Genomic DNA, 11,653 nt, shown 5'->3' on the forward strand with positions numbered 1-11,653 from the left:
ACACCACCACAATGGATTTGAAATGAAACGAACAAGATGTGCTTTAACTGCAGACTGTCAGCTTTAATTTGAGGGTATTTACATCCAAATCAGGTGAACGGTGTAGAAATTACAACAGTTTGCATATGTGCCTCCCACTTGTTAAGGAACCAAAAGTAATGGGACAGAATAAAAATCATAAATCACTCTTTCACTTTTTAACACTTATTACAGCCTGAAGTATGGAACGCATAGACATCACCAGACGCTGGGTTTCATCCCTGGTGATGCTCTGCCAGGCCTCTACTGCAACTGTCTTCAGTTCCTGTTTGTTCTTGGGGCATTTTCCCTTCAGTTTTGTCTTCAGCAAGTAAAATGCATGCTCAATCGGATTCAGGTCAGGTGATTGACTTGGCCATTGCATAACATTCCACTTCTTTCCCTTAAAAAACTCTTTGGTTGCTTTTGCAGTATGCTTTGGGTCATTGTCCATCTGCACTGTGAAGCACCGTCCAATGAGTTCTGAAGCATTTGGCTGAATATGAGCAGATAATATTGCCCGAAACACTTCAGAATTCATCCTGCTGCTTTTGTCAGCAGTCACATCATCAATAAATACAAGAGAACCAGTTCCATTGGCAGCCATACATGCCCACGCCATGACACTACCACCACCATGCTTCACTGATGAGGTGGTATGCTTAGGATCATGAGCAGTTCCTTTCCTTCTCCATACTCTTCTCTTGCCATCACTCTGGTACAAGTTGATCTTGGTCTCATCTGTCTATAGGATGTTGTTCCAGAACTGTGAAGGCTTTTTTAGATGTCGTTTGGCAAACTCTAATCTGGCCTTCCTGTTTTTGAGGCTCACGAATGGTTTACATCTTGTGGTGAACCCTCTGTATTTACTCTGGTGAAGTCTTCTCTTGATTGTTGACTTTGACACACATACACCTACCTCCTGGAGAGTGTTCTTGATGTGGCCAACTGTTGTGAAGGGTGTTTTCTTCACCAGGGAAAGAATTCTTCGGTCATCCACGCACTTAAGTCAGTCAGAAACAAGACACATGCAGTGCACACCAATCACTCATTGGACACATGTGGCACACAAGAAACTTATACATGGCTCACATGCCACTGATGCTTATGTCACATACTGCACATACACCACTGATACATAGAACATATATAGCACACACCAATCACACAGGAAACACGCAATGCACACACCAATACATTTATGCCTAACCCTATTAAGTGTAGCACACTTAAAGGGGTTGTCTCACTTCAGCAATTTATCATGTAAAGAAAGTCAATACAAGGCACTCAGGGTACTTTCACACTAGCGTTTTTCTTTTCCGGCGTAGAGCTCCGTCACAGGGGCTCTGTACCGGAAAATAACTGATCAGTTTTATCCCCATGCATTCTGAATGGAGAGTAATCCATTCAGGATGTCTTCAGTTCAGTCTTTTTGACTGATCAGGACAGAGAAAAAACCGCAGCATGCTACGGTTTTATCTCCGGCCCAAAAAAATTAACGCTTTCCTGAATGCCGGATCCGGCATTTTTTTTCCATAGGAATGCATTCAGTGCATTCAAAATACCGGAATGCCGGATCCCTCCTTCCCGATGACCCTGGAAATACGGATCCGGCATTTCAATGCATTTGTAAGACGGATGAGGATCCTGATCAGTCTTACAAATGCCATCAGTTAACATACGTTTTGCGACGGAACTGCTTGCCGGATCACTCTACCGCAAGTGTGAAAGTAGCCTTACTAATGTATTGTGATTGTCCATATTGACTCTTTTCCATCACATTATACACAGCACGTATCCATGGTTTTGACCACTCTGCAATCCAGCAGCGGTGGCCGTGCTTGCACGCTATAGGTAAAGGTGTTGGCCTATGTGCACTTCCAGCCTTTCCCTATAGTGTGTAAGCACGGCCACCACTGCTGGATTACACGGTGGTAACCACGGATACGTGCTGTGTATAATGTGATGGAAAGGAGGCAATTTGGACAATCACAATACATTAGTAAGTGCCTTGTATTAACTGCATGATAAATGCCATTTACTGAAATGAGACAAACCCTTTAACCCCTTTAAGCATAAATGTCTGGCATGAAATTTGCCAAATCTTAACCTCCTCATATTGTACATAATCTACATTATAATTAAAAGGGTTGTCCTACCAAAATGACCTATTGCTTATCTACAGGATAGGTGATAAATATCAGATTGCTGGGGTCTGACTGCTGGAACACCCACCGATCATGATAAGGCCTCATGCACACGACCGTTTTACGGGTCTGCATCCGGGCCGCAGTTTTTGCGGCTCGGGTGCGGACCCATTTACGTCAATGGGGCTGCAAAAGACGCGGATAGCACTCCGTGTGCTGTCCGCATCCGTTGCTCCGTTCCGAAGCCTCGCAAAAAATATATAGCATGTCCTATTCTTGTCCGTTTTGCGGACAAGAATAGGCATGTCTACAATGGGCCGCCCGTTCCGTTCCGCAAATTGCGGAAGGCACACGGGCAGCTTCCGTTTTTTTGTGGATCCGCGGTTTGCGGACCGCAAAAAATGGCACGGTCATGTGCATGTAGCCTAAAAGGGGTCCTGAGACATTCAATTACATTACCGCCAATCTATGTACACCAGCGGCTTAAGACCACGTTCCCTTGAGGTTGCGTTTTCGAGTGATCCCGGAACACACATACATACATACATCCTTATATATATAATAAAGCCACAAGGACCGTCACCTATGAGAGTACCGGTACATGCGTGAGCTCCGCATGTTATTATTAAAGGGACTGTGACAGCGTTCTATTTTGTTTTAATATAGTTTTAACATTCTGGAATGTATTTTATGAATTATATATATTTTTAAATGGTGATTAAATGCATTATATTATTTAAACAACATTTAAATAATGAAGTCTATGGGCACATTTGCATATTTGTCAAGAAGTGATCCCAACAATAAAGCGAACCTTTTATCTGGATTTCACTTAATAAACTATCACCAGTACCTTATAGATCATCCTCATTGTGTTCCCATACAGTCTTGTGCCGCTTTCCTGCGATGTATATTCATGAAAAAAACGACTTATAAAGTACTCTTCTCCAGCTCCACAAGTCACAGTAGAAGTCAAGGGGGTAGCCCTTCCCTCACTCCAGGCTGTAACTCCCCTGCCCTAACCCCGCCTCTAAGCAGTGTAATTGACTCAGTCGCCGGGACCGCGCTTGTACAGGCGGCGCATGCGCCGTCGGACTCAAGCGCGATCCTGTAACTGAATCGCGCGTGAGTAAGAGAAGACAGGCAGGCAGGCATCGGGGGCGGCGCATGCGCGATTCAGTTACAGGATCGCGCTTCACTCCGCGCGATAGACGGGATCGCGCTGCTACTGAGGCCAACGGCGCATGCGCCGCCTGTACAAGCGCGGTCCCGGCGACTGAGCCGGGTGTCAATTACACTGCTTAGAGGCGAGGTTAGGGCAGGGGAGTTACAGCCTGGAGTGAGGGAAGGGCTACCCCCTTGACTTCTAACGTGACTTCAGGAGCTGGAGAAGAGTACTTTATAAGTCGTTTTTTTTCATGAATATACATCGCAGGAAAGCGGCACAAGACTGTATGGGAACACAATGAGAATGATCTATAAGGTACTGGTGATAGTTTATTAAGTGAAATCCAGGTGAAAGGTTCGCTTTAACATACTGTACATGACAGGCATGATGTGAACAGAGCCTCACATCTCTATTTAAATTAGAAGTCAAGTACAAACGTAATGTTGCCATACTTCTCTAGTATTTGACGAGATTATCTGTTCAGGTTATTCAGCCTCATCTGGGCTTTTTCTCATGGTCCGCAGGACTTCCGGGCAAATAGAAAATAAAGAAGAATAAACACTTGGCTTCAATCGTTTCTGTTTTCTGTATATTGTACTCTGATTGGTAAATGTCACTGTGCCTGGCCCATGCTAGCCCACGTTTCACACATGTTCTCTTTTTCTGTGATAACAACTCACTGCTGTTTGTTCTGTTATACTGAAAACACTATGCAGAATAAATGTCATAATAAAAACCCGCTGATGAAAAGAGAAAATACAATTAACAGCAGGCTAAACCTCAAATGCATTTTCTCACTTAGTTTAGCGGTAGTGTGAAACTAGCCTTTCTGCAGTTCATCGAATCTGGCATAGCTGGAAAGGGCCAGTACCCATTGCCTAGTATTCAGGTGTCCAAAAATCAGTTCAATCACTATACAGTTTCAGAAATACTGCCACCTTTGGCCTAACGCTACTTTTACACTAGAGTTTCTATTTTCCGGTATTGAGATCCGTCATAGGATCTCAATACCGGTGAAAAACGCTTCCGTTTTGTCCCCATTCATTGTCAATGGGGACAAAACATAACTGAACAGATTGGAATGCTCCAAAATGCTCTGTTCCGTTTGGTTGCGTTTCTGTACCGGAGAGCAAACCGCAGCAAGCTGCAGTTTTCTTTCTGTCATGGGATGCGGAGCAAGACCGATCCATCATGACCCACAATGCAAGTCAATGGGGACGGATCAGTTTAAGGCTACTTTCACACTAGCGTCGGGGCTCCGCTTGTGAGCTCCGTTTGAAGAGTCTCACAAGCGGCCCCGAACGTATCCGTCCAGCTACTAATGCATTCTGAGTGGATGCGGATCCGCTCAGAATGCATCAGTCTGGCAGCGTTCAGCCTCCGCTCAGCAAGCGGACACCTGAATGCTGCTTGCAGCGTTCGGGTGTCCGCCTGGCCGTGCGGAGGCAAACGGATCTGTCCAGACTTACAATGTAAGTCAATGGGGACGGATGCGTTTGAAGTTGACACTATATTGCTCAATTTTCAAATGGATCCGTCCCCCATTGACTTTCAATGTAAAGTCTGGACGGATCCGTCTGAAGCTACTTTCACACTTAGAATTTTTTCTACAATATAATGCAGACGGATCCGTTCTGAACAGATCATAAGTCTGCATTATATGAGCGGATCCGTCTGGGCAGACCCCAGACAGATCCGCTCTGAACGCAAGTGTGAAAGTAGCCTTACTCTGACACAATAGAAAACTGATCTGTCCTCCATTGACTTTCAATGGAGTTCATGACAGATCCGTCTTGGCAATGTTAAAGATAATACAACCGGATCCGTTCATAACGGATAGAGATGGTTGTATTATTAATAACGGAAGCTTTTTGCTGAGCCCTGCTGGATTCGGCAAAATCTCTAGTGTCAAAGTAGCCTAAAAGCCAATAATCATCCTTTTTGCCACTCTGGTAAATCAGCCCTGATTGCTGACATCGAAAGTAGGAAATGGTCATAATAATATATAATATACTTTTTTCACATTTTGTTATATTACGGCCTTGTGATAAAATAAAATAAAAAATCAAGTACCCCTTCATTTTACCCCATCATTCTGCACTCAATACTCATAATGAGAAAGCAAATACAGAATGTTAGAAGTCTTTGCTCATTTATAGAAAAGGAAAAACTAAAATATTGCATTGACATAAGTATTCAGCCCCTTTAGCTTTCTGTTCTTCTGATCTATCAGGGGGGAAAAAACAGATCCATTATTTGGAGCACCAGTTTATAATAATAATATTATAATAATAATCTTTATTTATATAGCGCCAACATATTCCGCAGCGCTTTACAGTTCAGGGGTTCATGTACAAACAGTCATAAATAACATAGTAACAGACATGTCAATAATTACAACAAGTGGAATGAGGACCCTGATCACAAGAGCTTACAATCTATGAGGAGACAGGGGTGACACAAAATGTAAAATTGCTTGTTTTGTGCAATGGTCCAGATATTTTGGAAAAATAGGGGAACAGATATAAAGCTGCATGAGCCATCACCAGCTAATATATGTAGTGTTTCTGGGTGCGGTGAAGCGTTTGGTGGAGGATCAGGTTTAGGAAATGATAGATGGTCTATATATGGAGAGGAGTTACATCAGGAGATGTGATAGGCCACCGTAAAAAGATGTGTTTTTAGGGAGCGCCTAAAACTGTGTATGTTGCGATTTAGCCTAATTTCTTGGGGTAGGGCATTTCAGAGAACTGGTGCAGCTTGGCAGTAGTCTTGTAGCCGGGAGTGAGAGGTTCAGATTATGGTGGAAATAAGTCGTGAGTCATTGGCTGAACGGGGAGCACAGGTAGGATGATAGAGAGAGATGAGGATGGAGATGTAGGGGGAATGCAGCACTGTGGAGAGCTTTGTGGGTGAGAACGGAGCAGTTTAAATTGTATTCTGTACTGTATGGGCAACCAGTGCAATGACTGGCGGAGGCATCGGAGTAGCGGGAAGACAGATAGGTGACCTTGGCTGCTGCATTAAGGATAGATCGGAGAGGGGAGAGTCTGGTGACGGGGAGACCAATTAATAGTGAGTTACAGTAATCAAGGCGGGAATGGATCAGGGCGACAATGAGAGTTTTTTGGTTTCCATTTTTTCCAGGGTCACTTTAAGTTCCTAGTCTGCTCCTAAGGCCCCTATTCAGACCTCAGATCAGACCTCCCAATCAAGGCTTACATCAGATGCCCAATTTTTATAAGACCCCCAATCAGACCTCATGTTAATGAGTTCCCCATGTTAATCAGACCTTAGATCAGAGAAAAAAGAATCAACTTACCTCTCCTGCTCCGGACGTCGCCACCGCTCCTGAGACCCAGCCCTCTTCCTTGTCTCGCTGCCGCGCTGTGCTGCGACTCAATGCCGCACAGCGTGAGGTCACACAGCATGCTGATGTCCTCACGCTGTGAGCAGGATGCAGCACAGCGAGCGGCTGAGGAAGATCAGGATCGGTGAGTACAGAGCCCGCATGGGGAGCTCTGCATTCACTGCTCCACGGTCCTCCTGTACTAATAAGCGCTTCCATAATGAAAGTGACCATTAGTATTTACCCCCTAAAGACACACTGACATTTCCCCCCACTTTGGGGTGAAAAAGTACTTCTTATAGGGCAAAAAGTATGGTATATGTATTATACATATGCATACAGGAAATAATCAGCAGCACGCATAAGACACTGACCTTAGTGCCAGGTTCATGGATTGGGGGAGGATTGTAATTTATATACTCTATGATGTTTCACCCCTATACTAGGAGATATTAGTCTGTTGAACCCCTCATCTAATGCACCCCCACTGTTGCTGCAATTACTATCAGTTTGCTCCTTTTGTAAAATGCTGCCTGTTTTTATGCTATCTATAGAATGATGTTCCTTGATGTACATTATGATTTATAGAATACCTATGTGAACTGGTGGCATTAGCATTCTCGTGACTACCTAGCCACTTTGTCTTGGGCATATACAGTACATACCGTATTTGTGGTTGCTATTTGAATGACCATTGGGATTTTAGTTTGTTGAATAGCTTTTGTTATGGATGGTAAAAGTCATTTTTAAAAGTTATTTTTCACTGGTGAGTGATAACTTCTCATTAAATAATACAAAGTTCAGTGGTACCTGTATAAAATCTGGGACAATTCTGTGAATGTCCTTGAGTTGCCCAGCCAGAACCCTGACTTGAACCCATTTTGAACATCTCTGGAGAGACCTAGAAATGGCTGTCCACTGAAGGTCCATCCTGAGAGAACTTGAGAGGATCTGCAGAGAAGAATGGTAGAAATTCCCCAAATCCAGATGTACCAACCTTATGGCATTATACCCGAGTAGACTGGAGGGTGTAATGGCTGTCAATGCAAGATTTTAGTTTTCCTTTTCCATAAATTAGCAAAGATTACTATCATTCTGTTTTAACTTGTCATTGTCATGTCATTATGGAGTACTGAGTGCAGACTGATATGGGGAACTAGAATTTTGTTTTATTGTATCACAAGGCTACAACATAAAATGTGAAAAAAGTGAAAGAGTCTGAACACTTTACAAAAGCATTGTATACTGTGCCTTGAAAAACTGAAATGTATTTTATTGGGACTTTATGTAATAGACCAACACATAGTAGCAAGTGTGTGTAAAGTAAAAACAAAATGATACATGGTTTTCAAAATTTTCAATAAAGTCTGAAAAGTGTGGCATGCATTTGTGTTCAACCCCCTGTACTCTGATACCCCTAAATAAAATCCAGTATGACAAATTACCTTCAGAAGTCACCTAATTAGTAAATAGAGCCCACCTGTGTGTAATTTATTCACAGTATAACTGCAACTGTTCTGTGAAGGCCACAGAGATTTGTTAGAGAAAATTAGTGATCAAACAGTATCATGAAAATCAAGGATCCGACCAGATAGGTTAGGGATAAAGTTGTGGCGAATTGTAAAGTAGGGTTAGGTTGTAAAAAAATATCCCAAGTACTTAACATCTCACAGAGCATACTGCAAACCTATACAGACATGGGCATCCACCTAAACTGACAGCCCAGACAAGAAGAGCACTAATTAGAGAGGCAGCAAAGAGGCCCATGGTCACTCTGGAGGAGCTGCAGAGATCCATAGCTCAGGTGGGAGAATCTGTCCACAGGACAACTATTAATCTGTCTTTTATGGAAGAGTATCAAGAAGAAAGCCATTTCTGAAAGCAAGCCATAAAAAGTTCCGTTTGCAGTTTGTCACAAGCCATGTAGGGGGCACAGCCAACGGGGAAAAAAGTGCTCTGGCCAGATGAGACCAAAGTTGAACTTTTTGGCCTAAATGCAAAACGCTGTGTGGTGGAAAACTAACACTACACATCACCATGAACAAACCATTCAGCTTTTCTTTAGCAGGGACAGGGAGGCTGGTCAGAGTTGGTGGATGATGGATGGTGCTAAATACAGGGCAATCCTGGAGGAAAATCTGGTAAAGGCTGCAAAAGTCTTGAAACTAGGATAGAGGTTCATCTTCCAGCAGGACAACGACCCTAAATATACAGCCAGAACTACAACGGGATAGTTTAGATCAAAGCATATTCATGTGTTAGAATAGCCCATTTAAAGTCCAGACCTAAATCCCATTGAGAATCTGTGGCAAGACTTAAAAATTGCTGTTCACAGACACTCTCCATCCAATCTGACTGAGCTTCAGCTATTAAGCTAAGAATGAGCAAAAATTTCAGACTCTAGATGTGCAAAGCTGGTAGATACACACCCCAAAAGACTGTTGTAATTGCAGCAAAAAGTGGTCCTACAAGGTATTGACTCAGGGGGGCTGAATACAAATGCATATCACACTTTCCAGATTTGTATTTATTAAATATTTTTAAAACCATGTATCATTTTGTTTTCACTTCACACATACCGTATATCATGTTATTATAAAAATTCTTTGGGTCGGTAAAATTTCAGAAATACAAAATTTGTACAGATGTTGCCTATGTTATTTTGACACCAGCCACTAACTGCTATTTTTGCACAATAAAACACTTCAACTAAAATCCTTTATTTCTGTATCACGTACCCATTAGTGTTAGGCGAGCATGCTCGGCCGAACACTAATTTTACTCGAGCATCGCGGTGTTCGGCCGAATACCGCGTGTGCTTGAGTGCTTTTGCTGCTGGTGGCATCGACATTATCTGCGCTACATCTCCAGTGTAACGTTTGCACATTCGAAATATCAGTGACATTCGGTGTAATTTTTTTCGCCACTGGTGACAGCGACATTATCTGTGCTACATCTCCTGTGTAACGTTTGTGCTTCCTAAATATCAGTGACATTCACTGAAATTTTTTATTAGCCGCTGGTGATAGCGACATTACTTGCGCTATACCTCCTGTTTAACGTATGCCCATCCTAAATATGAGTGACATTCATTCAGTGTAATTTTTTATTAGGCGGTGGTGACAGCGACATTACTTGTGCTATACCTCCTGTTTAACGTGTGCGCATCCTAAAAATATCTGTGACATTCTATGTACTTTATTTGCGCATACACTTACAAAACCTGCGCTACTGTACGTGTGACATACTTGCAAGCATACATACCATTTAATATGCGCAAGGCGAGCAGTAAGGGACGGGAAAATGGCCGTGCTGCTGATGGTGCACGCAGAGGCCGTGGCCCTGGGCACGGTAAAACTGTGCCTGCTGCCAGAACACAAGAAACACACTCATCCACGATACCTAGTTTCATGTCCCAGTTGGCAGGGCGGCGCAGGACACCACTCTCGAAGTCAGACCAGTACGACCAGGTGGTCGGTTGGATTGCAGCAGATAATGCTTCCAGTCAGTTAAGCACCACCCTATCTTCCATAAAGTCCAGTCTCAGTAGCCAAGAGTCTGGTCAACAGAATCCTCACCCTGATACTCCTTCCACCCACCATGGAGAGTCTTGGCAAAGAAGTGATCCCACACTCGGATATTCAGAGGAGCTCTTTTCATCGCCATTCCTTAATTTGGGCCTCTCGCCAAGCCCGCTTGAAGAGGGAGATTAGGAGATCTTGTGCCATGATTCCCAAACTCTGGAGCATCCACAGTCAGAAGAAGATGACGGTGGGGAACGGCAATTAGTGTTTCACGAGGTGAATGATGATGATGAGACACAGTTGCCAATAAGTCAACCGCAATTAGTGTCTGGGTTGTTGTTAGGTCAACAAGTCAGGAGGATGACCAGAGTGAGGAAGTGGAAGAGGAGGTGCTGGACGATGAAGTCACTGACCCAACCTAGGAAGGTGGTAAGCCGAGCTAGGACAGTAGTACAGAGGGGGAGGGATCTGCAGCACAGCTACAGGCTGGAAGAGGCAGTGGTGTGGCAAAAGGGAGAAGGCGGGCCCCACCAAACAGGCCCGCAATTGTTCCCCGGGGTAGGTGTTCCGCAGTCTGGCGCTTTTTTGAGGAAAGTGCGAACGATAAAAGAATTGTCATTTGCAACCTGTGCCATACCAAAATGAGCAGGGGCGTGAACACTATCAACTAGAGATGGCCTTGCGGTTCGCCCAGCGGTCGTTTCGCGGCAAACTTTGCTCGTTCGCTAAACAGGCGAACATATTGCGATATCCGCCGGCGCCATATTCTTTGCATTGTGCAGAACTTTGTGTGCGGTTCTGCCGAGGTACCGCAGCTATACAGAGGGACTAACGTCATTGGAACAACTAATTGCAACTGGTGTGATATAACAGTTGCCCCCCAAAACATCTGATTGATGCAGGGTAGCGATATACCTAAAATATAATTTCTAAATAGTGCATTTGTATTGTGCAGCATTTGTGTGCGGTTCTGCTGAGATACCGCAGCTATACAGAGGGACAAATGTCATTGGAACAACTAATTGCAACTGGTGTGATATACCAGTTGCCCCCAAGAAAACTGATTAAGGGGTTCTATATACCTGCTTCCACAAATACTGCTCTTCTCTGGGGACTTTGGCACAGGGTCATTTTGAAAATGACAGGTAGAGGAAGAGGCAGGCCGTTCCGCAGGGGTCGGGTAGGTGCACCAAAGGACGCACCAGAGTTGGTTGAGTGGCTCACTCAGCCTTCCTGCACCCTCCTCATCCTCTGTATCAGCACCCTCCTCACTCCCTGCTGTGTGCACCCCCAAAGACACCACCACCACCACCATAGCCCCTGCACTTGAGTCAGGGGAATTATTTTCCCATCAATTTCCAGACCTTACCGATGCGCAGCCTTTCTTGGCATCGGATGAGGAAGAAGAGGTAGCAATGGCCGCCACCCAGCGATCTGACGACAGAAC

The sequence above is a fragment of the Bufo bufo genome, chromosome 1 (genome assembly GCF_905171765.1).
Source record: "Bufo bufo chromosome 1, aBufBuf1.1, whole genome shotgun sequence".
NCBI classification, from domain to species: Eukaryota; Metazoa; Chordata; class Amphibia; order Anura; family Bufonidae; genus Bufo; species Bufo bufo.